The sequence below is a fragment of the Protopterus annectens genome, chromosome 7.part0 (genome assembly GCF_019279795.1).
Source record: "Protopterus annectens isolate FY-2018-M chromosome 7.part0, PAN1.0, whole genome shotgun sequence".
Lineage (NCBI taxonomy): Eukaryota > Metazoa > Chordata > Ceratodontiformes > Protopteridae > Protopterus > Protopterus annectens.
Genome location: NC_056739.1, coordinates 1,437,808,602 through 1,437,836,329, shown reverse-complemented (window position 1 = coordinate 1,437,836,329; position 27,728 = coordinate 1,437,808,602).

The following is a 27,728-nucleotide window of genomic DNA, read 5'->3' as shown; positions in this document are numbered from 1 at the left end:
TATGTTCTAAATTAGCATATGAAATAATTCCTGCCATATATTATCAAAATTTTACTAAAAAGCATTGAAATGGCCTATGTATCAGTGAACAAAATATATATTTATAAAGGATCCTGACATATAATTGCCCGCAGTTATACAGCGCTTTACCCAGCACAATATAGTTGCCCGCAGTTAAGCAGCGCTGTATCCAGCGCAATATAGGTGCCCGTAGTTAAGCAGTGCTTTACCCAGTGCATTAAAGTTGCCCATAGCTAAATGGCACTTTACCCAGCACAATAGGTTTGCGCAAAGGTGTGCATCGCGCCAACCAGAACACCATAGGGCAACGTGGAGCAACGTAGAGCAAAGTTGCCTTAACACAGACACATCCCCTAGCCTGTCTGGACAGTAGTAAAATAAAATGCAATGACAAGGTTCGAACCCAGGACTCTGCACACCATAATCAAAGCACTGAACCACTAAGCCATGACAGCTTAGGATAAACAGCCACTGTTAACATACATATACTTATAAATGGTAGATTAACCATTACTAAGCAGGTCTGCAGTCAGCCGAGAATTTTCAAAAACGGCCAATCACAAAAAAAGTGCGGGAAATGCGGCGTATTTAAGCCCCATAGGCAGGAATACTCACCATAATTGATTGTAGCTCCCATCTACAGTGAGAATGGCTGGTGCTGGAGAGGGTACACGCTTTCGAGCTCAATGTTGGGGCATCGAGGAGTTGAAATACATGGTTTGGCTCCTTGTCCACCGTCATGAGTCAAGACTCCTGCAGGGCCAGTTCCAAGGGACGGAGTACAAGGCAGAGGCTTGGAACCGGTTAGCTCAGGACCTCACCAGTATCACAGGCATTCCTCAGTCTGGTGAGCAGGTCCGTCACCACCATGCAGACCTGAAGAGATGGAAGCAGGACCTACTGAACCAATGGATACAGGAGGACCGTGGGATGCAAGATGCCCCAATACTGAGTAGGTAGCCATGGAATGCAGTATGTAAGAAATGCTAATTGATTCTGTATAATGGATAGGTATGTCTCAATATCCCTTCATTTACTTCACAGCTGCAGGTGTCCGTGCTGCGAATCAGCAAGCCTATGCAGATAGGCTGCTAAGGCTGCACCACCAGGCAGGTTAGTGATTATTCTGCATGTATTGTTATATAAAATAGGTGAGAGAGCCTGAAAGAAAGTGTTGTAGCCCATTAATACAGCCATAAAATGCCCTGAATAATTCCTCTGCATGTGCTGTTATATAAAATAAGTCAGAGGGCCAGAAAAAGAGTGTAGTAACCCATTAAGAAAGGTAAAATATGTCCGGAATAATATCTCTGCAGGTTCTGTCATATAAAATAAGTGAGAGAGCCTGAAAAAGAGTGTTCTAGCCTATTAATAAAGGTATAATAGGTCTTGAATATGTCTTCCATATGCACTGTAATATCAAATAAAGGAGAGAGCCTGTGGAAAAGTGTGTAATGTAATTAATAAAGGTATAAAACCTGGAGTGTGTCTGTGTCACTTACTTTGAAATGTTGTTGTACCCTTGCATTATACAAATAGTACTGTTTTAATAAGTGCTGGCAACCCAGAGTTGCGCAGTCCCATCTAAAGTGGTTGATGGAAGTGCTAGTAGCTGTGAAGCATATATACAGTCCTCAACAGTCAGTTCCTGGCTGGCATGCATAAGTAAATCTGGCACACGAGTAGCTTGCTAATTAGATCCCTAGAAATGTGAGTGTGCTACACGAAATGTAGGGTTCTGTACAAATCTAACTGAAAATGTCATGTGAACACATCCAGATATGTAGATAAAGAAATATAAATACAATCAATAAATATGTAGCAGTAACATCTGCATCTTGGACAGTTAGTATGTCAGATATCGGTCAGGTATATAATGAACTAGCCAAACCCATTACACAACCTAATGCATGTTGCCAAGTGTAATAATACATGTAGGGGATATACACCTGCAGTCAATAGGAATGTAGTGTAGACTAAAAGTACTTATAAGATGTTAATTGAGGTTTCTTTCTACATCCTACTGTATGTGCATAAACAATGCAATTCCACAACTCAATGGGTATGTGTAATCTCAAAACATTTTTTGGGACAAATGTCCTATTGTTCTATAAGTATCTGCATTCACTTTGATGCATGTGCCCTGTTCAACCACCACAATCATGGTGGCCTATTGCCACCAATCATCCCTGCATAATGTTGGAATGTCCACTGTTGTTCAATATATGCATGTGTTATGCTTGCTGTTCAACTGTTGGAACCTTGGTGTGTTGGGTTAATGGGAATATTACTGCATGCTGTTACAACTAATTTGGAATGCTGTTGTTTATGTTGTAATTAAACACACCTAATCATAGAATGTATGGGAAGGCCGGTTCCAGCGGACCCACCTGTCCCTCCTCAGCTGGCGAGTGCACCTGGCACCAGCAGGTCTGGTGGCCAGCCCGGGCTCCCCTCCTCCGTTGGTCCTGTGCCACCTTCAGGTGGAAGTGCTGCAGGGGATGGGGCTCCCCCCCTCCGTGCAAGCATGGGCAGAGAAGGGCCACCTGTCATCCTTCGAAGGGTCCGGGTTGTGGTGCGTAGGGACATCCAGCGTTCAGTCGCTGATCCCCTATGCCAGCTCAAGGAGAGAGTGGCGCGTCTCATGGGTAAGCCTCCCCATCCTACACAGCCCCCAGCACAGCCACCCTGGGGGCTGTGAAGGTGCAGTGGAGACTGCCCATGGGTGGGGATCTCAGTTCCACTGTTACCATCTGTGGGCTCATGGGCTTGTGATTTCCAAACATCCATCCCTGTCAATTGTGTTCACCCACCCCATGTGTCATACACCACCCCTGTATGCGTCTTGTTTGTCTTGTCTGTTCACCTCCCCATCCTACCTCCCCAAATATACCTAATTCCTCTACCTCACTTTCCACTCTCACCTGAAAAAAAAGGGGCAATCTGTACCCACAAAAAAATTACTCCCCATACATAGCTGCCCATTTCGCACACATGTCCGCTGGACATGTAAACTGATAATTATAATTGGCAGTACAACATACTTTGTTGTCCTCACCCCTCTCCCAAAGTGGCTGTGTAATTGTGAACGTAGCCACGGCACTGCAGTTCAGGTATGGCATGCTAGGGGGTGGTCTGTCACACATTAGTAGCCTTGAGTGACCACATGATGCCTGATGAGGATGGCTCATGGTACTACACCCCATCCAGTTACAGTGACCACAGTACTACACATAGCAGTCATTTCTTTGCACCTCAATGTTGTGTGTGCAAACATATGCACCTATACACAATATGCATAACATGTTGTGTGTGTGCAAACATATGCAACTATACACAATATGCATAGCAGTCACCATCTGTACAAAGTGACACATATATGTCCTGGAATGCTTTTGGGTGTATAGGTCACATGACACACATTGGGTATGTGTGATGTTTAATGTTGCAGTCGTGTAGCATGCCATGTCATGGCTGGCACTGACATATCTGCAATATGTCCCACACTCACCATAACCACTGTACAATGGCCATGTTGAGCATTGGTATTCCATCACGTATACATGCACCACTCATCCCGTGTGTGTACATAGCATGCATGTGCTACACCTGTGCCCACAATTATTTGCTACAGACACAGACACTGTAATCAGACATGGAAATCTATGTGACACACAGATAACACATGCAGCCATGGTATGTATACCTGTGAGTGATGGTGCACAGGACATTGCAGAGCTTATAATACTTGCACAGCAATGTTGTGTCCTTGTACACATTGTGTTCCAGGGTGTAGCCAATCACTGAACATCTGCACACATGCATCAAAGCCATGTATACTGTCATTAACTAGGGCTGTCTACACTCGCACTGCATGGTCTTGAGCAACACATATTCTGCATGCTGACATGTGTGAGGTGACTGCCTTGTGATACTGTCACCCACCTTCAACCACTATTGAGTATGTTTTGGATTGCTGGTGTGTGTGTACATCTGCTGTAGTGAGGAGTGTATTTGTGTGCATGTGTGCATGTGTGCATGTGTTCATGTGTTCATGTATGCATGTGTTCATGTGTGCATGTGTGCATGTTTTCATATGTCCATGTGTGCGTGTGTGCGTGTGTGCATGTGTGCATGTGTTCATGTGTGCATGTGTTCATGTGTTCATGTGTGCATGTGTGCATGTGTGCATGTGTTCATGTGTGCATGTGTTCATGTGTGCATGTGTGCATGTGTTCATGTGTGCATGTGTGCATGTGTGCATGTGTGATAACATCATGTACAGATTGTAAAGTGTGTTTCCTGTCTTCCTCTCACAGGTGCTGAGGCTGGGTTGGCTGAATGCAGCAGGGAACCTGAAGTCACTGCCACAAATAGTGGAGATGATGATACATGTATTGTGGCACAGGCAGGTTTGACAGGGTCTGTCGTTGGTCCGCCAATCGACAGTACACAGCTTTCCACCCCATCTATGCACACACTCATACTGCCAATACATCCCTCATCACCAATGGCCTTAGCCAAGGGACAGCATACAGTTGGCATTGACCAGGATAGTGTGGCATCCATGGCACATGCATCCCCTCATAGCAGCCATACCCAGATGCCTGGAATGGTATCACATAGGTGGATGTCCAGGGGTTCTTGTGGGAGCACCACTGGTCGTAATGCCCCTGGCAGATGTGCCCCAACAGGTCTTACAACCTCAGGTATGTTCCGGGCTGTAATGCAGGCACAAGCACGTATGGAACGGTACACCAGACAGGGACTAAGGGTGTAGAGGGCCCATAACACCGCTATCAATGACAGTATCCATGACCTTGCCGGTGCCATCCGTAATTACACCGAGGTCATTGATAGATGTTGGGGGGAGAAATTAGATGCCCTTCACAATGTATTTTCCATGAGCCAGGAACGTGCGGGATGGTTGAGACGTCGATGCGGATGTATGCCAGCAACATCAACAGCTGGCAGTCATCACGGACAACCCACAGATCATAGCCACTCCTGTAGTGGCAGTACCAGCCCCAGCAATGCTGGGGCTGGCCTGTCGATTGACTGTCCTAGTAGACCACATGCATGTGGCTCTGGCCAGTCCCAGCAGGGACATGGGTCCAGTCAACATACCTCTGCCTCTGATGATAGTACCCAGTCAGGCTTGATACCCGATACTGTCCGTAGCACCCCTGCCAGGCACAGGTACCGTGTCAGTGCCCAGAGACAATGATCTGTATAGCCTGGCAGGTACAATCTGTGGCTGTCCCACAATCTCCCGTATATGGCAGCCACATGGTGGAGCTGTGTGCATGCAGACACACACACACATAAACCAAACACCTAGGGCTCACACATACACATTACATCAACTTTGGCCCATGCTGTACTGTTGTCCCTCACACACACACATGCACACACACACACACACACACACACACACACACACACACACACACACACACACATGTCAATTGGATGGGTCAATGTCGGGCTCTGGCAAACCAACAACACACCCTGTGCATATGATGAAACCTGCGCCACCTCCTGTCACCTGTAACATTGATGCAGGAACAGGCTAACATGGTGTTGATGCACAGGGTGACATTATAGCAGTGTAGCAATGTTAGCATGTTGTCAACAGAAAAGTGTAATGATATCCTTGTAGGTATATCTGAGCAGGCATGATGCATCAAAGCTATGATTGTCAATGTAGTATTGTTTACACCAATGTTAAGTCTGAGTATGTATTGTCTGCACATCTATGATTGTCAATGTAGTATTGTTTACACCAGTGTTAAGTCTGAGTATGTATTGTCTGCACATGTGCCACTTGGCTGAAGTGTATAGTGTTGCCAGCATGTGTTAGTGAGTGGACAGTATGTGTGTGATGTGTGCAGTACAGATTAGCAGGTGTACATCTGTGAACATGGTGGGGGTGCACTGCCTGCATGTACGTGCATAGTAAGTGGACACATGGAACGTGTGACATACCCTGTATTACACAGTGTTAACATCTCATAGTATCTCTTGGTGGCCAGTATGCATTCTACTACAGATATGTTCTAACATGGGTACACATGTGTGTATGACATGGTTTGACACTATGCTGTGGGTGATACTGTTACTATCTGTCAATGTTTTGCATTCTGGTAGTATACACAACTTCAACAGCCTGACTATAACCAGTCATTAGATGATGTCCTGACAACTGACACACAGATGTAGGGAACTCAGTAACAGTTGGATCCTTCCGGTACTATACTATAGCTGTAACCAGTGGTATTGACCACCACCCATTCCTGGGACCACATCTGTTTGGCATATAGCCCTCTTAGGTACATGCAAACACACTAGGGATATGTCCATCCCCATCTGGAAATGCATGCATTGGCCTACAATGCATTCTCTGGATGGGACACATATCCTACACAAGGGTATCATACAGACAGATACCTGTTGTCCAACACATGCTGTATAGCTCTAAGCTAACTTTAGCATAGTCATCCACATTTACTATACATAGTATACCGACAGTACCACATAGGTGGTAGCCCCCAACATGTATGTCGGGTACCAATGTTACATACAGCCAAGTGTTATGTCATCTGTCCTTTGGTATCCACATATCCAAAGGTATTATGAAGTCCCTCAGTGTATCACATAAGAAATTAGGGGCTTGTATGCATATCCTCAAGGCTGTTGTACACCTATAATGACTGTCCATTATTGCCAGACTTTGTTGTGTATGAACATGTCTGGCATATACCCCACGCATGTACCCACACTCACACTTGTGTATGGAAACTGTCATGGGTGTGTGTGACACAGATGACCTTGGCCACAGATCACTACAGTGGCCGGCCTTGTCACATACATACATATGTAACCTCCATTTTGAGAAGCAGCGGCACAATCTGTCAAAGGTAACAAATGTATTCATGTAGTATGCAGGCTTCACACCTATATACTAATTGAGGTCACATGTACATATATTTATTTGTCACACAGATACCTGATGTGTGCAATGCACATACTGTTTTAATCCTGATATGTCATACCATAGTAAAAGCAAAACCCACACCACATTGACCAACAGTGTCACACACGCACTCAGCAATTGCAGGATTCAAACCCCTACCTAATTATGTTATGACACTAGAGATGTATGCATTAACACAGAGTGCTATATGCTTTACTGGGATTTTCATTTCCACTGCTATATTTGTAGGATGCTGACATCATCAGACTTGCCAATGGGGAATATACCTCTTTTAAGGTGTTTCCCTAGTCTCCAAAAAGGTCACTCCTCTCAAAGGAAATCACACACATACATCCCCACACACACACACACACACTCAGCAACTTGCAGGATTCAAACCCCTACCTACTTATGATACTAGAGACATGCGCATTAACACGACGCACTATATGCTTTACTGGGGCTCTCGTTTCCACTGCTATATTTGTAGGATGCTGACATCATCAGACTTGCCAATGGGGAATATACCTCTTTTAAGGTGTTTCCCTAGTCTCCAAAAGGGCACTTCTCTCAAAGGAAATCACACACTCACGCACTCAGCAATTACAGGATTCAAAGCTCTACCTAACTATATTATGACACTAGAGACATACGCATTAACACGACATGCTATATGCTTTACTGGGGTTGTTTATTTCCACTGCTATATTTGTAGGATGCTGACATCATCAGACTTGCCTAGGGAGATATACCTCTTTTAAGGTGTTTCCCTAGTCTCCAAAAAGGGCACTTCTCTCAAAGGAAATGACACACATACACCCCCCCCCACACACACACACACACACACACACACACACACACATTCAAACCCCTACCTAACTATGTTATGACACTAGAGACATACGCATTAACACAACACACTAGATGCTTTACTGGTGAATTTTGTTTCCACTGCTGTATTTGTGAGACACTGACATCATCAGACTTGCCAAAGTGGAATCTATTTCTTTTAATATGTTCCTATTCTCAAAAAAGGGCACTCCTCTCAAAGAAAATCACACACACACAGCAATTGCAGGATTCAAACCCCTCCCTCACTACATTATAATACTAGCAAGATATGCATTAACATGACATGCTATATGCTTTAGTGGGTGTTTTTGTTTTCTCCTGCTATATTTGTAGGATGCTGACATCATTGGACTAGACATGGTAATGTGTGTGCACTTTGTTTTATGCAATCCCAGGAATGAACCATGTGGGTCAGCAGGTGTTAACAGCTTGAACAGGACTCCACAGTTCTTAGCTTGTGTGACCTCTCTGTGGATAAATTGCCATTCCTTCATATGACAATACATATTTATGCACAGGTTGTTGATTTTGTGGATACAACATGTGTCTGGGATGTTGATAAAGGGCTATTCAGAGTCTATGTGGGACGTGTGTAGCTCCCTTCAGTGATGTGTGTCCTGGGTGGCTGCCTTGCAAACAGTCTAGCAGGTTTGGGAACCATGATCTACCCATGATCATACCACAGTTGGTAGGGCTGTGTGTTTGTTGGCTTCCAATAGCTCTGTTTATGACTTTGATCATGATGGTCTCAATGGCCTTGCAGATCAGACGTCATAGGCTTATAGGACTATAGTTCCCATGGTCTGTTGTGCATCAACACTTGTGGGGTTTGCCATATGTTGCTGTAACACATTCATCAGTTTCAGATCCTGTAGAGAGGGTCTGGCTCAACAGACTGTTCAGGTGCAGGGTCTGTTTGTTCTGCAGTTCACTCATGACACATATAGGGAAACAATGTAATCCAATTGATGCCATGTTTTCGGCTTTGGAAGGAGGTGTTTACCCATTCTACATGTGATATCTCCTGGTATGATGATAGGGACTTTTGTCAGTGGGAGATGAGTATGTATGTATGTGCCTGTCTGACAGGATGTCGGCATTGTCAGTCAGGTACAGTTGGCCCTGACTCAGGACATATATGAGTGTACATTGCTATGTATGACATAGCTGAAGGAAGTATCATGGTTCTGTCTGGACTCCTTCGCAGATAATCTTGCCAAAACACCAACAAACCTGAGCACTAAACCCCTGTTATACTCTTTTACACACTTAACGCCCTACTGATCCCTTTTGATCAGTCAACAGAGAGTATGTCATCATAATATCCTGGCATGTCCAAAGGTTGCTTTTGTGTGTACTCTCCAGTCCAGCTGGTGAATATGAGACTTTTGAGGCAATGTTACAACTGCCTTATGTACACAGACAACCCTCACCTCCTCCCAACAAACTCAGATATATTTGAGAGATGCAACTATATAGACAAACAGGGGGCTGAGCTCTCTTGACCCATGACTGGCACAGTCTATCAGGTGGTGAAGGTAATCACCACAAATCCAGTCTCACATAGACCTATAGCGACAGCAAACAAAATACATTACCACACAAATACATACTCAGAAGCTCTAAATAATATCTGCCTAAGCAGCAGAGACCTCCTAAGCAGACACCCAAACAACTGCTACCCCACAACAATACCCATATATCACATGGTTCACAAAGTCAGTATGCCACACAGTCACTGCCCTTAGGGCTAAACAACACACCTAATACACTTGTAATAGGTGACTCTGTTGTCAGACACACTGACATCACACTCACCAGGCTGAACAAGGAGAAGGACACTTTGAGCTGTCTGTCGGGTGGCAGGTTCCGCCACATTACACATGCACTCAGGTCACTCCAAAGCAAGTACAAATATGGCTCCATCATTGCCCATGCTGGTGTGAATGACCGCAGACGTTCCTCCCTGGACTACATGACAAGAGATATAGAGGAGCTCTCTGATTATGTAACCCAGGCCAGTATGACCCTGACCTTGTGTAGCATCTTACCCTCACCAAGAATGATGGCACAGTATACAGACAAGCTGATCAATTGTAGCAGTTGGCTAACATATTGGTGTCATTCGAAGGGGATCCAGTGTCTGTCAGCCTGGGATGACATGCTCGACATGCCACGAAGCTTCGCTATGGACAGCTTGCACCTATCACCCCTGGACTTTTGAATACTGGCTAAGGCTGTTGCCACCCCCACAGTGCCTTTTTTGGGCAAGACTCAAAAGACAATCCCACCTCCATAGACAATACAAGGTAAAAGAAACTACAGGTAATGCTGCTCAACACCAGATGTCTAGACCTCAGAATGCACACACTCAAGACTCTCCTCAGTATAGAGAATGTCGATATCTGTGCAGTAACAGACACCTGGTTCAGGATCCCAAAAGCACACCAGCACTACCAGGTTATACTTCATACCATGCTTTTCGGCCACAAGACTCGGACCGACCAAAATATTTAGGGGGAGTATCCGTATACATCACAGATACACACACCTCCAGGTTAGTAGCACTGCAGGAAGCATTAGAGACCACCCATGTGCAACTAACAGTGGGCAAAACTGCCTTTCAGTTTGTAGCCTGCTACAGACCACCCTGCTAAAGTCAGGAACCCCACTCAGCTTTCCTGGGAACACTGGAGAATATGATGGTCTCTACAAACACCATTATATGGGGTGACTTCAACTACAGAAACATTGACTGGGAATACTACTCAAGCCCCAACACCCTCACCCAATGGTTGCTACAATTTCTAAACCCAAATGCTATATCACAACTGGTCACCACACCCACAAGAAGGGAAAACATATTGGACCTGATCATCACCAACATGGGGACTCCATGTTCCAAACCAGAGGTATGCCCCTCATTGGTAAGGTCAGACCATACATTTATCTCACTGGACATCCATATCCCATCCCCACCCCCATCCTAGGTTCTCTTGGTGAAGAACTTACCAAAAGCAAACGTCACACTTCTCAAAACTGAGGTGGTATCCTTCAATGACCATGGGACAGAGGTAAATACAGCTCAAACCGCTGAATCCTTTACAAACACATTCTATTGACACCTACTGGAATGCATGGATCGTGCTATCCCAAATAAAAACAAGACTCACTCCTCCAAAGGCAGGGGACCTGTCTGGTGGACCCCGGCCATAAATACGCTATACAACAAAAGGAGGGGGCTACTACATGATAGAGCACAATCCCAAAAAGAGAAGGCATCTCTGATCAGTACCAGCAAGAAGCTACATTCACTCATGAATTCATCTAAGACCTGCTTAGAAAGGTAAATTGCACCAGACACTAAGGACAATCACAAGGCCTTCTTTAGTTATGTCATGAGCCTGGGTGCCAACTCCCAGATATGCTGTGAGTACTGCAAAATGACAATACATACACTGAACCCACAGACATTGCCAACATCCTGTCAAACAGGTTCAATGCAAATGTCATCCCCCCATTCCCCCAATGAGAAAATGCCCATACCAACAGACTGTAGCCTCTCTGACATCAGAGGTGATCAGGTGAGTGCTGCCCTCTCCAAAGCAGACAACACAGCATCAATGAGACTGGATGGTGTCCCGGCCTGCATCTTACACAAGCTTCATGATGAATGTAACCCTCACATGAAGTCACTGCTGTTCAATATCAGACTTACTACAGGATATGTACCCAAGGAATGGCGTACAGCAACAGTGGTCCCGCTCCACAAAGGTGGTGCCACAACAGACCCCGGACACTATCGCCCTATAAGCTTATCTAGCCTGGTCTGCAAAGCTATGGAGTGTATCATCATGGAACTCATACACACAGACATCGGGAACCTACAGACACTGGATCCTACACAATTCGGCTTTGTTGTGGGCAGCTCTTGCCTCTTGAACATGGTCAATTTCTTTAAACAGTTACCAGGTCCATAGACGTAGGGAAGGTCATCCACACAGCCTACCTGGACCTCACAAAAACCTTCAAAATAATACCCCACTCGGGCATCATACATAAGCTCACTAGCTTAGATATCAACAAATATGTCACAAGATGGATTGCTAACTGGATCAGAGATAGCATCTGCATGGTAAGTATTGCAGGTGCCATGTCTGACTCTACACCAGTTACACGTGGCGTCCCACAAGGCTCAGTCCTGGGACCTCTCTTGTTCAGTATATATTCCTCTGACGTACAGGCTAATACAGGAGGAATATGGCTGACCATGTTCACAGATGACTGCAAACTGGATGCCATATTTGACTCTCCAGCTGGCACAAGCATCCTCCAAAAAGGTCTCATAGAGATGGATAACTGGTGCCAGAGCCATGGTCTACAGCTAAGTGCCATTAAATGCATAGTCATCCCCTTTGGGAACAACAAAGTGCCCACACATTACCACATAGGTGTTAATACATTAAGTACGGCAGAAGTTATTAGGGATTTGGGGACATGAGTAGTTAGTAATCTTGCCTTTGACAATCGCATTGCCAAAGTAGTTAGACAGACCTTCTATATAGCCCACTTTATCCCAAAAGGTTTCAGATCTAGATCAAGTAAAGTCATTGTGCCCCTGCACTCATGAGGACCATGATTGGACACAATGCCTCATTTGGGATGTACCTTACCCGACACCTGCAGCAACTGTAATGGCCACAAAAGTACCTCACCAAGTGGATCTAGGGACTCACACGGATGCCCTGTGCAGTTCGGCTAAAGTAACTCAAGCTTTACTCAGTCGCTTACCGCCTACTCGGATGCAATCTGTGCCTGTTGTTTACAGCCATGTCCAACACAGAATTAATGGACATTCTCCATCTCAGGATATCCAAATCTCTTAGAGATACAGACTCCAGGGACTTACACCTCAGCACATATATTAATAGGACATGCTGGAGGGACACATTCATATCCCAGAGGCTCCCCTCACTCTGGAATGGGATCCCAGTCCCGCATAGGCAGAACCCCCCACTGACCCCCTACAGGAGACATATTGATGAGTGGATGGGTGATCGAATGTTTACCCCTGGGATTTCTTCTGGGTCCCTGCTAGACAGAGGCACAATAAACTAAACGTAAAAGGCCTATCTTGTGTGACCTACTATTCACAGGCACAGTCTACTAATCTAACAGGGCTGCGAAAGCCAAACACACTCTGGCTAGGCTTATAAATTACCTAGGGCAGATAGCCTAGTATCAACCTAGGCACCTGGACTTTCTCCACTGGTTACTCAAACTCAACCCCAGGAATCCATAGTGTTAGGTGACTTCAACATCGATTGGAATTCCTTCTCATCTAGCTCCCCATCTAGCAGCATAAATCTACATGGCTTTTCTCAGCTCATATCCACTCCTACCAGACTAGGTAAACCCCAAAACAAAGACAGCATCCTGGACTGGATCCTTACTAATAAAGATCTTGACCAGTACTCAGCAGATACTCACCCAGAGGACATGAGTGATCACTTACTCACCTATGTTATCAAATTCAAGAAAATCACCCCCCTTCTTACAACCATAAAAAATCAGGAATAATAATAAATTCAACGCCTCCATTTTTCAAACTGAACTTAAAGCCCACAACTGGACAATACTCAAGTCTCTTCCTCTTGAAGAGGCAGTTATCTACTTCAACACCACCTTCCTCAAGATTCTAGATTCCCATGCTCCAATACGGTCCATTAGAACTAAAACCAAAACCGCACCATAGCTCTCTAAGGAAACAAAATCCAAAATCCTATCTAGAAACAAGATGTGGGTCACACGTACCTCTAAAGACCCACACTCCCACCAAACCTTCCGGCAACCTAGAAATGAAACTAAAAGAATGATCTTAAATGATAAAGGAAACTTCTTCCTCCACCTCGAACACAAACACCTTAATAATCCACAAAATTCTGGGCAGGCTTAAACAAGCTCCTGCACCCAGGCCAGGCAACCACCCCACTCCAACAACTTGCAAACAACAGTGCCCTGTAAACATTGCTAACACATTCAATAGTTTCTTCACAGAAACTATACAATCCCTGGCCACACAATTCAAACAAACAACCAGCCCACTCCACTACCCATGCCAGCAGAATACTACAACTACATCAGATCATCTATTTACCTTCGATCCAGTACCCATATCCTTTATAACATCTCTTCTTAAAAAACTAAAACCCACTAAGCTAGCAGCTGACCTTCTCCCAGCTGAGTTTCTGCAAAAGCAGCTGAGGCCATTTCCTATCCGTCTCCATAATCATAAACTGTACCTTGTCAGAAGCCTTCATCCCCTCCATATGGAAAATGTCCCACATTATTCCTCTCCATAAAGGTGGTAGCTCACTAGAACTAACCAACTACAGACCTATAGCTATACTCTCACCCCTGGCCAAAATTATGGAAAAGTGTGTCCACAAACAACTGATTGAACACCTCACCAAAAATAAAATTCTAGCTAACTCCCAACATGGCTTCAGGCCAAATCACAGTACCACATCAGCCCTACTATCCTTTTCTAATACCACCAATAACTTCAGAAACAATAATAAACTATCATCTGCTCTTTTCTTAGACCTCTCCAAGGCCTTTGATATGGTGAACCACATTCAACTCCTCCATACATTAAAAAAACTATCACTCAGCAATTCCACGCTGAAATGGTTCCAATCCTACCTGTCCAATAGGCAACAGGCTGTTCTATGGCAGGACAAATTATCTATATGCCTACCTGTTACACTTGGAGTCCCCCAAGGATCTATTCTTGGCCCTCTTCTCTTCACCATCTTTGTTAATGACCTGCCCACAATCACCCCCCATGCCACATGCATTCAATATGCAGATGATTCGACTATCATCAGCACTGCCTGCAACCTGGCAAACCTCACTGCTTCAACCCAAGACACCTTCAACCTAATAGAAAAATGGTTCTCAAGTCGACAACTAGTTCTCAACCCCAACAAAACAAAACTACTTACTTTCTCACCCACTAACAAGACTCTTCCCCCCACCTTCTCTATTACATCCTCCAATGGAATCACTATATCACCAGAAGCTCACACAAAGCTATTAGGTGTTACCATTGATAACTCCCTTAAATTTGACACCCATTTCAATCTTACCATCAAAGCCGTCAATAAAAAGCTTGGCTCCCTCTATAAAGTAAAACACTTTCTCACTCCTCACGCTAAAATTACAATTGCCAGCACACACCTACTATCAACTCTTTTCTATGCCTCCCCCCTCTTTACAAACCTAAACAAGACAACCCTTAACAAACTTGCTTCTTGTTGCAATCACATAGCTAGATTTGCCACAAATTCCACCTTTAGAACGCACCACTGCACTAACTTGAGGCAACTAGGGTGGTTAGAGTTTTCCAGCCAACTCCATTTCAACCAACTCAAAACGGCTCACCAGATACTGTATCACCCAGAGAAAACACCAGCTCTGAAAAACATCATTCACCCCTATATTAACCTGCAATCTTTACGCTCCTCCAATAAGATCTTAGCTCAAACTACCAAAGCCAATAATTCTGCTGGGGATTCTCTATTCTCAAACTTTGTAGGTAAAATGTGGAACTCCCTACCACCATGCTCACCTCAGAACCCTCACTCCTACAATTCAAAAAAGCTTAAACCCCATCTCAATACTCTCTGGCAATGTCCCTGTTCCAAACCTGATTAACCACTATCATTTACCCTTCTCTTACCTCACTATCCTTAACCGCTTTTTAACAAGGCGCCTTTGTAACTGACCTATGTTTTTTTATATGCTGCTGTTGTTTTTTTTTTTCCCAAGATGTGATGTATCTTTATATTGTATTTAGAACTCAACTATCTTCCTTTTTTTGCATTAACAATGTTCATATGTCTGTTATGTACTTGGAGCTTTTCTCCCCGGGCCTCCGCTGAAAATGGACATGTATCCAGTCGGACCCTCCCGGTTAACAAATGTAAAATAAAATAAAATAAATAAATAAATGTTTGGGATGCACATTGTTTATTGATGATACTGATTGCAGGTTTTTTATCTTCTTTGCTTTCCCACTTTCTACAAACAATCTAAGTATCTGCAGAACATATTTTATTATGACAGGGTTCCAATATATTATATATGTGTATGTTGTCATATAACTGTGTGCACAAGGCGGATTGGTGAATAGTGAGAGGCTCCTGGGTTAACACATGCAACTGCTGGGTATGTGTGGCCCACTGCTGTACTCAGACATGGCCTAAGTGTGTGAGCATGCCCAGTCTGTCCTTTCAGTGTTTTGTTGCCTGGCATTTGTCTAATTTATTCAAGTGTGTGAGCATGCCCAGTGTGACCTTTCAGTATGTTGCTGTCTGAAGTCCACTACATTTGTTGATGTGTGTGAACATGACCAATATTAGCATTTATACTATATGTGTGTTGAAAATCAGGTTCTATTCTTACTGCAGGGCTCACCTTTGTGTCATAACTTGACAGGGATTATGCTGTGCCTACAGGGTTTCCATGAGATACTTTGCATAGACTTATCAACATTTCTTCATACAAAGTGACCAGCGCAATACTGTCATGGTTTAGTGGTTTAGTACTATGACTGTAATGCACAGTATCCTGGGTTCAAGGCCTGTCACTGCTTTATATTTTCATACTGAGCAGAGCAGACTGCTTAAGGGCCAGTAGAGCAAATATGAGCATGTTGGCTTTTGTTCAGTTATGCCCAACGTAGACCAAGCTTGTCCAACATTGCTCAATGTTAACCAACATTGCTGAACGTTGCCCAATATTGCTCAACATTGAACACAGTTGTGCTAGTGTTAGTGTGTGCAATTGCTTTACATATACTAAATGGTGGTGAAAGCTGTTTAGCACTGCTTTATATTGCTTAACACATGGCAATCATGCCTCAGGTGGTGCTGCAGGGCTGCCTATGTCGGATGCACATACTGCACTCCCTATAAATGTTTGGTAACAGGTAGTGTCAAGTTAGGCATCCCTTTTACTATATGTGCGAATCAGAGAGAGGTATAATTTCCAGGGTTCTTACTGAGCCAGTGTATGTGCTATGCGTTGCCTCTTTGCCAAGGCCAAAGCATACTGGGCACGCCTCCTTCTGCCTACTGGGGCAGGCTCAGGTTGTTCCTCCTCTGAGTCATGCTCTGCCTGTGATGGCCTTGGCAATGGTGGGGGGCTGTTTGGCCCAGGCCTATGCTGCTCCTGCTGCAGCTGTTTTCACAGGATCATATTATGTAGCATAGCACATACCATGACAATTTGGGTACATGTAGTTGGTGAGTACTGCAATGTTCCACCAGATGTGTCCAGGCACTGGAACCATGACTTGAGCAGGCCAAACACATGCTCGATTATATTTCGTGTTTGTGCGTGTGCCTCATTATGGCGTTCCTGTTCAGGTGTGTGTGTGCGTTTCTGATGGGTGTCATCAGCCACGTCTCCAATGCATAGCCAGCATTCCCCACTAGGTGACCATGAAGGATGTCCCCACTGGGAAATGTCTGGTACAGCTGTGTCAGATGCCAGATATGGGAATCATGGTAGCTTCCAGGGCAGCCAGCACACACATTCAGTATTATGCCCTGGGCATCACACAAAACCTGGCAGTTGATGGAGGGGAAGCCCTTGCGGTTGAAGTAGACCCTACCCTGCTCACCCTCTGGTGCTTTGATGCGTATGTGCATGCAGTCTATTGCACCCACTACATCAGGGTATTCCGCTATTTCCTGTAAGAGACGCATATTGCTGGCCAATATCTCACGGGAAGTGGAGAAATATACATGATCACTGACATGTGCTGACATGGCATCCAGGAACTGGTGCAGTACCCTGGATGCTGATGCCTGTGATATCCCCATCATATCACCAGCTGGTCTCTGGAAGGTACCTGGTGCTAATATTCTTAGGCCAACACATACCTTGATTTCCACTGGGATGGGTTTCCCTTTGTTGGTTCTATGTGTGAGGCGTGGCCTGCAGAGCTCAACAATTTGCTGCAAGAGGTCTCTGTCCACTCTATAGCGCTCCACTATCTCCAGCTCATGTAGACCCTGATAGGTTACCCTGGGCCTGTTCACTCTTCTCCGTCTCCTCACTGTGGGTTGTCCAGCAGCATTTGCATTGTCATCACCCTCAGCATGTTGCATATGTCGCTTAATAACAGCAAGGGCAGCCCCTAATATTTCTTTGTCTCAGTAAAGCTTTTTCAGTTTTCACTTCTATTAGCTTACTGCAGTGTTGCATTGTCTCTTGAGAGAAACATAGTGGAATGTTGTTTGCAGAGTTTTAAGTGCTGGGCTGGGCTGGGCTAGTGTACTGCCTGTGTAATTGCCTGATTCTGATTGTATTCACCTGCTAGCTCTGCTAGTACTCCCTGGTTAACTTCCTACTATTTGTTGTGCTTCCTTTTTCCTTTCTGTTTCCTCAGGGGGGCAGCGCACACACAAGCGCAAATACACGCACACTAGCTCACAAGCGCGTACACACACTTACACGGACTAAAACATGCTTATTCTTGATAAAACACATGCACACAAGCGCAAATGTGCTTACACAACTTTAAACAGCCTTAGACATGCTTACTCCGGCTTAAACGCATGCACACAGGCGTACACGCGTGCACACAGTCTTACTCGGATATACAGGCGTACACCCGCGTGCATACATGTTGCAGGCACTTCAGCAAGAAACTTTAGTGTTATCCATGGCATACACCTTCAATTTCTTGCCTTTAACTAGGCTACCTGTTGACACACCTCTTCCAGTGATGTGTAACTGACAGCAGACACATGCCACTCTGCTCCAATGAGCTTCTCTTCTTTCATACATACTCCCCTTGTGATGTCATCTATCTTCTACTCTGTTACTCCCCTATCCTACTCCTACACTCCACTGACTGTGCTCATTTGCTATATAAACTTGGGATTCACTATCCTAACCCTCATTTGCATAGGATTGTCTACTAATGCTTGGTTACATCTCTTAGACTGAGCTTCCCCCCTTAGCAACCTCTACTCGGTAGCCATGTTGTCTTCAGCCTGCCATTCCCTTGCATTGTAAATTAAGAATTACAATAAAATCCACATTTGTGGATTTTAATTATTGGTTTTCTGCTTCTTAGAGTGCAGCATGTTTGTGCGGTGCTGCGCTACGCTTAAACACCGGAGATCGGGATAAAAAAATTATTTTATTTTTATTTTTCATCGGTGAGCATTGCCAATGGCCATATTTTTGGCCATTGGCATGCTTAGTCAACTGGATGCATCCTTTTTTTGGAGCTGTCACGGCTCCGTTTTGCTATTTGCAGAACCATACTCAGTTGTCAACGGAGTACATTTCTACAAATAACACTACTCTTACTCAGACAGGTTCCGGTTTCCTGGATCGCAAATTTACCTCATTTGCATAGCTCTTGCCTGCAATTGAGGTAATTTGCATATCCAAGCCCTTTCCGTGTAAGACTCGTTTTAGGAGCTCTGTTGCACGCCCCTACCAGCTGTTCCTGGATCGCTCAGTGGACATGTTGGCTGCATGGAGTCTTACTCAACTCTTAGACTCTGTGCAAGCCTTTATGAATCCAGCCCACTGTTGTGCGCCGATAACTTAATAAGCTTCACGAGGTAAATATAGGGCTAGCTATCATTCCATTGAAGTTCCAGTTCACAGAAAGTCTATTTATTGAACATAAGGCAATGAATACCATTTCAGTGAAGGATTACATCACCAAAATTTTTTTCCAGGGGAAGGGAGTTAGTTGGTCATTGTAATAAATTTGCCCTTTTCCCCAATGTAGTACAATCTCGGAGTTGGAATATATAATTGGAGGGTGAAGAGGTGAAGCCACCCCAACCACCTTGGTGAGGTTAAAATAATGTAATTTGTGTTAGGATCATTCTGGTGGCCAAGTAGATTTTTTCCCTAAGAAATATTTTTGATGATATAATTCTTTGCTGAAATGGTATTCGATGCTTTAACTTTGACAAGAAGGTGTTCAGTCAATTGAGGCTTCGATAAAATGATATAGAACCAAATGCAGTTATGGAATGTGTGCAGATGTCTGACCATAAGACGTTTACATGTGCAAGCAGTAAATGTAATATGAGTAGCCTGAGTGGTTCCTAGTCCATATACAAAGCTTATCTTTAAACAATACTGGCCATTGGTCTCTGAGCTTTGAATTCATAGACTTATATCTTGCAATTTAAAAGAGACATAGATACTTCACTGCAAATTGGTTTGGCCTGCACAACCTTATGCAATTTACAAGAAATGTATTTATTAATGTTATTATATTTATATCTATATCTATATCAATAGCTATATCTATGATTATACATCAAATGCCAAATGCTTCAAATAGTAAATAAAAACAGCAGTCATTTTAGATCAAATCTAAGATGTCAGAAAATTATAACCCCCCCACACCCCCTGCTAATTATATATGCCCACTCTGAGATCATACAACAGCAGGGTAGGAGTAAGTTCACTGACCCTGCTGCAACATGATCTCACAAAGAAAGCAGCCAGCAGGTTGAAACACAGAAATAGATTCTTCAATTTTATGAGTGTCCTCTTTCTTTAACTAGCATAAAATGCATTTGTTCATCTGTGTGTTTGCTGTTATGATTTGTAACCATATAACCATATACAGAGATATAAAGATTGATATATATATATATATATATATATATATATATATATATATATATATATATATATATATTATATCTATATCTGTTGATATCATATGGGTATGTATATATTTATTGAGTAGAAGTCATTTGGGATCTCTGTTTACAGAAATTATGAAGTCATTGTGTGCATTACAATGAATGATTATAGAGATTAATGCAGTTCACCATGTGCTTTGTCAGAACTTAAGATGTCATTCCTGTAAAATAATATTTTCATGGCATTTCAGTGCATAAGAGCTTGCTTTGCTGTGAGTACTGTAATGCAACCTGAGGACACACAACTCTGGGAGAAGGTGAAAGGTGCATTTCTTGGCTTTTAAAAGGTTTCCATTTCCTCTAGGTTTATGCAATATATATATATATATATATATATATATATATATATATATATATATATTTGTGGAGTGATTCAGAGCTCCCATATTGAAGTGGTGGGGAGGGAACAGCACCCTGTGGAAAATTATATTTTTTGCATGTTGTCATGGTGTGCCATGTTAAGATACTGGCTGTTTTAAATGCTTCGGTTATTATGATTTGTATATTAACTGAGGGAAGTGATAGTTTAGTTTGGATAGTAAGGATTTAGTTTGTCTTTCAGTTATAGCAGTGAAATCAACTGCATAATCTGTTAAAGGATAGTCAGGGAGAGGTGTTGCTAGATTATTGTGGTTGTGGGAGAAATATGTTGAAGATGTCAGGATGAGAGAAGAAAGTTTCTATACTCTTTGGAGAATGAATCTGTATTATGGTATTAAGTGGATGAAGACTGTTGCTTTGAGTCAACTGTTTTATTTCTTTCTAGAATACCTTTGGTCTAAAGGTAAGGAACTGCCACTTTTGTCTTACGGATTGAGCTTTGACACGTTTGGCTTTAATTCTTGTGAATTTTCTTAATGCAAGAAATTGCTGATCAAGGCTTTGACTGGAAAGACTTTTTACAGTTGTTCCAAGACTCATTTATGTCTTTGAGTATATTTTTAATATTGACCATAAACTAGGGACATTTTAGTCCTCTTTTCCTGTATGCTTAAGAGGATACTGATAGAGTAACATAGTGAAATTGGTGGACTTTCCTATATATATATATATATATATATATATATATATATATATATATATATATATATATATATATATAGATCTCCTACTGTTCAGCAAAAGCACATTTCACTGAAACACATTTGACTGTGAACTTTTCACCGAAAGCACATTTCATGGAAAACACAATTCACCGAAACACATTTCACCAAAAGTTGTAGATGGCCTTTTCCCCACTGTAGTGTGACCCTGGAGTTAGTATATATAGTAAAGGAGGTGTGGGGGTCACCGCCCCCACATGAGGGCATTGGGGGCCGAGACACCCACATATTTTAAATATTTTGAATTATATACAGCGATGCATGTAATTGCAATATATTACTGTTCTCTGACAATAATATATACATAAAATATGTGGGGGGCTACACCCCCCACACCCCCTTACTATATATACTAACTCCAGGTTCGCACTACCGTGGGGTAAAGGCCATCTACAACTTTCGGTGAAATGTGTTTTTGGTGAAATGAGGTTTCGGTGAATAGTAGGAGATCCATATATATATATATATATATATATATATATATATATATATATATATATATATATATATATATGAGTTCAGCTTAAATTGTACAAGCAGTTGTATAATGGTGTCTGTTTGGTGTTAGGGAAGGGTCTGCACTGGTAGTAGCTGAAAAGCTGAGGGAACTTTTTTGTAGCTCCGAATGTCTATTGTGAAATTATTTGGCAGTCATCACTGATGGAATTTGGCAGAACATCAACATTTAGAGATTGATGTTTGACTTTAGTAAAAATAAGATCAAGAGTTGTGTGGTCACTAGTTTTCATAGTTGGTCTTGTGAGTTGATATATTAGTTGAGCTAGTCTTTATATAATTAATACTTTAGGGAATATTGAGCTGTTTGGACCAATGACATTAATATTGATATCGCCTAGGATGATGTATTTTTCTATTTATATTGGATTGGAACATACCATCAACTGTTTCCTGCATTATGTTGATAGAGGAAGCAGATGGAATGCATAGCACTCAGATATATAAATTTAAATGATGTCCTAATTGTATGTGAGTGACTATCCAATTGGGACTGCTGTCATCCTGATATTAGGCAGAGGTATAGATAATTTTTATGACAGTGTTTCTTTTTAATTAACACCTTGGTACTTTTTTGCTATGTGGTCTGTTGTTTTGGATGATGTCACAATTTGTCCTTGTGTATGATTATGGACAGAAATCCTCTTTAGTCAGGTTTCTGATAGTTGAACAACCTGTGATGAATGAAGTGAATCCATATTTGAAGTAAAATTAATTTGCTGGTAATGCTGTATGGATTGATGCTTACATTTTTTTTGGGAAGTGGGTTTACAGTTGCAGTTGATTGGTTGGAGGACCTGTGTTTTAGTGCACATCTCATGCCAGTTCAATCTTCCTTGCCAGATAGAAAAGCTTATAAAGCGTTTGTTGGCTTTTTGCCATGGTGGTTTGATGTTTTATAGAAGATGGAGCTAGAGAATACATTGCATTTTTGTTAGGTAGGTTAAAACCTTTTGATAGACTTTATATATTGTGTTAATAATAACTGTTAAGGAATTTTGAGTTGTTTGATTCAAGTTTATTTGTATTAGGGAAATTATTAGAAAGGTGTGCAGGTAGAAAAAAGACATTTATAATGACAACAGTCAGTAAAGCAAAGACATTTTTGTTTTAAGAAAGGGAATAATGAATTAGGAAATTGTAACAGGAGAAATGAAAGAGGGGGCATTGATGTAATACAGTCACATTGGGTATTTAGGAGTGGAAAGTGGCTATGCAGATATAAATGTATTGCTGAGGGATGGGATGGAATAGTGGTAGGGTGATGGGTGGAAAGAATTGAAGCTGCATTTATCACAGTGGAGTAAAGTGGATTTAAACATGCCCTTGGAGTATCCAGAAATGGGCAGTGTGGAAACACTCAGATTATTCTGTGGGACAAGAGCAAAGAATTAACAGCAACAGGTTGGGGGAATTAACGGCTTGAGGTGTCAAGGACTGCAAAACATGACAATAAGTGTGATATTTGAAGGACAGGGAAGACACATTGCAGACAATAAAATAAGGCAAAGTTACTTGTATAAGTTTCTTGTTTGCTTAAGAGGATACTGCTAGAGTAAGATAGTGAAATTGTTGGACTTTCCTGAGTGTGTGTATATATATATATATATATATATATATATATATATATATATATATATATATTTATTTATAAGGAAGTTCAACTTAAATTGTACAAGCAGTTGTATAATGGTGTCTGTTTGCTGTGAGGGAAGGGTCTGCACTGGTAGTAGCTGAAAAGCTGAGGGAACTTTTTTGTAGCTCTGAATGTCCATTGTGAAATTATTTGGCAGTCATCACTGATGGAGTATGGCAGAACATCAATGTTTAGCGATCAATGTTTGACATTAGTAATAATAAGATCAATAGTTGGGTGGTCACCAATTTTCATATTTGGTCTTGTGAGTTGATATATTAGTTGAGCTAGTCTTTATATAATTAATACTTTAGGGAATATTGAGCTGTTTGGACCAATGACATTAATATTGATATCTCCTAGGATGATGTATTTTTTTATTTATATTGGATGGGAACATACCATCAACTGTTTCCTGCATTATGTTGATAGAGGAAGCAGATGGAATGCATACTACTCTGATATATAAATTTAAATGATGTCCTAATTTTATGTGAGTGACTATCTAATTGGGACTGCTGTCATCCTGATATTAGGCAGAGGTATAGATAATTTTTATGAAAGTGTTTCTTTTTAATTAACACCTTGGTACTTTTTTGCTATGTGGTCTGTTGTTTTGGATGATGTCACAAATTGTCCTTGTGTATAATTATGGACAGAAATCCTCTTTAGTCAGATTTCTGATAGTTGAACAACCTGTGATGAATGAAGTTAATCCAGGTTTGAAGTAAAATTAATTTGTTGTTAATACTGTATGGATTGATGCTTACAATTTTTTTTTGGGGGGGTACAGTTGAAGTAGATTGGTTGGAGGACCTGTGTTTTAGTGCACATCTCATGCCTGTTCAATCTTCCTTGGTAGATAGAAAAGTTTATAAAGCTGGTTGTTGGATTTTTGTCAAGGTGGTTTGATGTTTTGTAGAAGATGGAGCTAGAGAATACATTGCATTTTTGTTAGGTAGGTTAAAACTTTTTGATAGACTTTATATATTGTGTTAATAATAACTGTTAGGGAATTTTGAGTTTTTTGATTCAAGTTTATTAGTACTAGGTAAATTATTAGAAAGGTGTGCAGGTAGAAAAAAGACATTTATAATGACAACAGTCAGTAAAGCAAAGTCATTTTTGTTTTAATAAAGGGAGTAAGGAATTAGGAAAGTGTAACTGGAGAAATGAAACAGGGGGCATTGATGTAATACAGTCACATTGGGTATTTAGGAGTGGAAAGTGGCTATGCAGATATAAATGTATTGCTGATAGATGGGATAGAATAGTGGTAGGGTGGAGGGTGGAAAGAATTGAAGCTACATTTATCACAGTGGAGTAAAGTTGGGTTACATATGCCCTTGGAGTATCCAGAAATGGGCAGTGTGGAAACACTCAGATTATCCTGTCGGACAAGAGCAAAGAATTAACAGCAACAGGTTGGGGGAATTAATGGCTTGAGATGTCAAGGACTGCAAAACATGAGAATAAGTGTGATATTTGAAGGGCAGGGAAGACACATTGCAGACAATAAGAGAAGGGAAAGTTACTTGTATAAATTTCAAGAAAGGCAGACCTTTTGAAAATATCACAAAGGTATTCAATAAGCTATTCTAATACACTATTCTGGGAAGCAATGAATATTCTACAGGAACGTAAGATAGTTTCTTTTGCTTTCAGCAGACAAAGTTTTCTCCAAGAAATGCTGGACTTGAAAGGATTCCTTCAAAACTTTCATATCCTCAGAAACATAATTAATTGGTGGCTGCAGGGTAGGATGCAAGGAATTCCCTTTCTTCAATGACACTTGCACTTCTCCTCATCTCTTGGCATCATTGTACTATTTTTGATCAAAACCTTGGAACCCTTGTTAAAGAAAAGTTGGCTGTGGGTTGCAGGGATTCTTGTCCTTCACTGATACTTGTACTTCCCATAATTTCCTAGGATCCTTTTGCAGCCTTCAGTCAAAGCCTTAGGACCATTTTAAAAGAATAGGTTACACCAGGGTGGGGAGATTGCCATTCTTCAGTAATGCTTGTACTTTAAATAGTTTCTGAGGATACTTGTACTATTTTCAGTCAAAGCCTTATAGCCCTTCATCAAGAATAGGTGATTGTGGGGAGGGGATTCCTTTTTTTCACTGATGCTTCTACTTTCTTTAATGTCTGAGGATCCTTGTATTGTTTTCGGTCAAGGCTTTGGAACTCTTCCTAAAAAAAGCTGGCTGTGGAGCAGGGAGATTCCCTTTTTTCAGTGATGTTTGTAGTATCCATAATTTCTTGTGATCAGTGTACTGTTTTCAGTCAAGGCCTTTTGACTCATCTTGAAGAACATGTGGTCGTGGGGTGGGGAGATTCCCTTTTTTCAGTGAGGCTTGTGCTATCCATACTTTCTTAAGTTGTGTTCAGCTGGGAGTATGGAGGTAAGTAGCAGAGACAAGCAAAAGTAGGACTGTTATTTGTAGGCTATGGAAGTGCATGTTTTGAAAACAGTGTACCTCTGTTCTAACAAGTCTAGATAAAAGGAAAACAGGAATGGAAGTTGACAAAGCTAATGTGAGAGCAACTTTGTATGTTTTGTTGGTTGTAATGTGACAGTGGGAATGGTTAAGGGTGAGATACTTAACAGTGTTGTGCTAGTTACTTATAAAAATAATAAATTACTATTACAAGTTAATTTTCAGTGAAAGTAATACATTACTATTACTTATTACTTTTCTAAAAAAGTTATATATTACTCTTACTAGTTATTAACTAAAGTAACACTTTACTGTTAAGTTACTTTTACATAAGTATAGTTTATCTATTGTCATATTGCACATCACATTGCAATTCATCAATATCATTCAATAAACACCATCACTAAAGAAGTAAAAGTTATCCAAATAATTCCACATTAAAGAGATCCGTAACTAATGAAGAGGTTGCCACTGGCAAATTCAGTGCCTCCTGCTCTTGAATAATAAATTGTATATATTATATAACAAAAATTGGTAAGTTGGTAATACTGCAATAGGGAATGACTGACAAAATGACAACAAGTTCATAGTTGCTAGGCATCCCACACAAAGGAGGAATCACTCAGGAGTGTAGAATCCTTATTCTTCCTTAAAATGCATACAATCATCAGCATTCAAAAGGGCACTGCAATATCAGCATTCCATCTACATGTTGTGGGAGTAGAAACCCCAGCTTTCTGCCCCAAAGTGAATTATGCTACTAACACTGCTTTCAAAGTCTACAAAACAAACTCTGACTGCTAGTTGATAAAATAGTTAGTTGCACATTGATAACAGACTTAGCATGGGCAATGGTAAACTTATCTTCACTTGAAACTCACAATTTCATGAAATGAAATGAAACTCATAATCCCTTGAAAATACACTGAAACTTATAAATCCCTAAAAATGTACTAAAACTCAAACTTACACTTCTGTAAGAAGTGTTGTAGCTGGTGTAGAGGATTCAGGCTCTTGTCTCTTCTCTCCACTGAAGCTCATAATTCCTTCAGCAGTCTGGTAGTCAGTGTACAGGATTCAGGCTCTTGTCTCCTGTAACCGAGTTACAGGGTCAAGCGTGATCAAGTTAATTAACTAACCTGCCCTTACCCTAACTAGGTCATTATATACCATAACTTCATACCTCTCAACCCCTTAGCATAAGAAATCTATACAAAGCATGAAATAATAGGGAGGACAAAGGCCCCAAAATCGAGACAGATTATAAACCCTATCCCTATCCTACCCCTAAATTCCAACCCTATCACACCACCAGACCACTAAGATCCAGCAATAAAAATCACTTGCAGATCACTAAAGCCAATAACTCTGTTGGTAAAGCACTATTCTCTTGCATCATAGCCAAATTATGGAACTC